Source organism: Octodon degus, unplaced genomic scaffold, assembly GCF_000260255.1.
Source record: "Octodon degus isolate 3935 unplaced genomic scaffold, OctDeg1.0 scaffold00181, whole genome shotgun sequence".
Taxonomy (NCBI): Eukaryota; Metazoa; Chordata; class Mammalia; order Rodentia; family Octodontidae; genus Octodon; species Octodon degus.
In genome coordinates this window covers 3,616,460-3,619,915 of record NW_004524757.1, presented here as the reverse complement: position 1 = coordinate 3,619,915, position 3,456 = coordinate 3,616,460, and positions in this window count along the sequence as shown.

The following is a 3,456-nucleotide window of genomic DNA, read 5'->3' as shown; positions in this document are numbered from 1 at the left end:
CTTGGAGTGCCTGTCATTCTGGTCTTCTGAATACGAGCTGGTTGTCATGACATGCCAGTTGCTGCTGTGCTGTCTCTTGGGTAGATGATTGTTCAAAAAGTAGGGGATGATGAATGAAGTCAGGAGACAAGAAAAGGAATGCTGTGAGACTGTCCTGCTTCAACGTTGTTTATGATTAGATATTTGGACTTATGTGTAAACATGAGAATTGTATAATTCTTTATTCCTATTTTTAAAATATATTCTAATTTTTAAATGCTTTTTCATAATTATTCTGCTGGGTCTTAAAGTTCAACATATCAATTCTTGATGAAAAATACCTGTTCCATGTTATGCCTAAGATGTTTGATATGCAGACAGATAGTGAGGTTAAGCTTAGCAGCCTAGGTTGTATGGTAATAACAATAAGCTTCTCTTCTGGAGGGTTAACAAACTAAGTTTGCAGACCAAAATTAGAGAAAAAGGAGGGCAGTAAGGAAAGCCAACATTTGGTCCTAGCCTTCCAAGGTCAGTTAAGACTCAGGACATAAGAGAACTTACATGATGTACTGTAACATCATGTAACTCAGTAGTGTCCCAAATTTTCTGATCAAGGAGATTTTGGGGCCAAAGAGGAAAGTGATCAATGATGTAGAGTGTGCCTAAGGACAGGCACATGGGGAGAAAACATTCTCTCAGGCTTTCACAGAGAGCACATTGGCCAAGCAATGGCTGTGACTCATCCACATGGCTGACACTGACAAAGGATCTAAAATCTGAGGTACGGATCTCAGGCTAAATCCTGAGGGTATTTCACTGACCTTACCAGACCCAAAAGTTACAACTCTTGTTGCATAGGTTTTGCTTTATCTTGGTCTTAATTATCCAGCAGAAAAGTATAAAAACAATGTATAAGAAATAAAGCCATGCTGTTACGTTGAGCTGCAGGGGACTCTGGTCAACAATTTCTGACATTGCCAGTCAAGGAGAAGACCCAATTCTACTATGGACTATTGCACACTTTTAGAATATTTTGCTGAGTTAACACTCCTATAATATTCAAATGATGGAACTAAACAAAAAAGGGGTATAGATGAATGTCCATTTTGTATCTCTGTATTCAAAATGGTTAGGATAGATATATAGTTACAATCTCTTAATGAATAGAGAGATTTGTTTTTATGGTGTTTGTAAATAGGATATCAAGTCTGCATCATGTACAGCAATTAACCACTAGGAAGAAAGTATGCAATGTGTTAATTATTGAAAGTGTCCTACCAATTTGGTTTGAAACTGTCTCATTGGTATTTATCTCTCAATAAAATTATGGAAAAAAATTTGATGACAATAAAAGAACACTAGTGTTTCCTAAAATTTTATATATGTACATATTAAAAACTATGTTACATATAATAACAATGATTACATTACATAAATGAAAGTTTAAATATCTATCTGTGACCATATTAAAGTTTTTGATCATTTGAACTTAAAAGAAATAAAAAATATAAAAATAAAGTCACATCCAAGGAATTTAGAGTAGGCCAGTATATCTGTGATGGAGAGAGAAAGATGGAGAAGTCAGAAGGCGTCATATCATGCCCAACTTTTTGTTACAATAATGAGATGATGGGGCCAGCCAGATAGCTCAGTGGACTAAAGCACCAGCTTCAGCAGAGCACACTGGCTGGAGTTCAATCCCTGGCATGCCATGCTAGACCTGCCTCCAGGGTGCACTGAGACAGCCATTGAGACTAGCCATGGTGGCACTTGTGTGTAATCCCAGCGCTTGGGAGGCTGAAAACAGGAAGATCACTATGAGTCCAATCTACGTAGTTAGACCCTGTACACCCTGTAACCCTGTTTTAAATTCATAAAAGTAAATAAATAAATAATGAGTTCATATCTTTACCAAGCACCCTGGAATGCAATAAAGTATTTTTCAGAAGAAAAAAAAGATCCTCAAGTTTATGTTTTTATGGCTGAAGGATACTGCATCGTGGGAGTGCAGACTGATAAAAACCACTGTGCAAATCAATGTGGAGATTTCTCAGAAAACCAGGTTGGAGGTCCCATTGAACCCAGATATTCCTCTTCTGGGTATTTTTCCAGAAGAATTGAAAATATTACACCACAGTGATATATGGGCACCCATGTTTACAGCAGTGCAATTTGTCATAGCTTAATCTTGGAAACAACCCTAATGCCCATCAACTGAGGAATGGATAAAAAGGGCTAGACTCCTCATAAAGGTGATGTGATTGAAAATCCTTGCTCCAGAACTAAGAGAAGCTTGCAGAGATGTGCATACATTCTTCTCCTAAACTTCAGTATCTTTAAATTAGTTGGTCCAAGCAATGCATTTCTATCCAACATTTAATCAAATCTTGCATCACACTTGAGGGAACTCACTGAAGAAAACCTTACTGAGTAGCACTTTTCCCTGTAGCACATATTCTTTTCAGTTTCTTGCTCACCTTCCCTGGGAAACACAAATAAAAATATTACACGAACAGAACAAGAGCATTCAGGGTTAATTCAAGAACCACGTGCTTATCACCAAATACTTAATTTATGTCAGCTACTCTTTCCCTATCCCTATAGACCTGGACCAGCTGTCTCTGAATTTATTTTGCTACTCAGAGAAATTTTTTAAAAATACCTCCATGGTGTAGAAAGATAGTGTTCCAAGACACAGAACTCTGGCCTGAATTAACAATGGAAAAATGAGCAGGCAATGGGTGCGTCCATCCCAGGGGAACTGCCCACAATCAACTGCCCTCAGTCACACCATAAAGAAGTCACTGCCTGTCCCTTTGGTCACCCTGGAGAAGCCCCAATAGCAACAGGCTTTTTGACTCAAAAGTTACCTTTGGCCTAGGATGTTTAAACCATGGGTTATATGCCTGAGGAGCCAAATAACAGTCTCAAACTTTCCCAAATTGGTAACAAGCAGTTTGACATGCAGCATAATCTATTCCTTGACTTGGTAGATCAATTAGGATAGTTTTTATCAGATCAGCTCAATATTTTGGTCAAATTTTAATGGAACAAGTTGCTAGAAAAGAACAAGAGAAGACATGTACAAGGGCATGAGCTTATGTGGGTGGCTGGACCCAAAACTCCCTGAGCAGCTATAGGTGAGATGGGACCATGCTCACCACATAGAGGACAGAGAAACATTCGCTAGAGATGAGTTGCATCAAATCCAAATATGGGTGATAGTTGCTTCTGTGTTGCTCTCAATATAAGCATCAATATGTTTTCCATGTACTCTATCTGGTCTGTGTCCCTCCCCACTGGGGAGTACTGCTTTTTTCGCCTTTTTAAGACCAAAAATAAGACCAGATCAGGGTAGACTTGAACTCACTTTGTAGCCGTGTCTGGCCTTGAGCTCACAGTGATCCTCCTGCTTCAGCCTCCCAAGTGCTGGAATGAGAGGCGTGCGCTACCATGCCCAGCAGTCCTGCTTTTCAA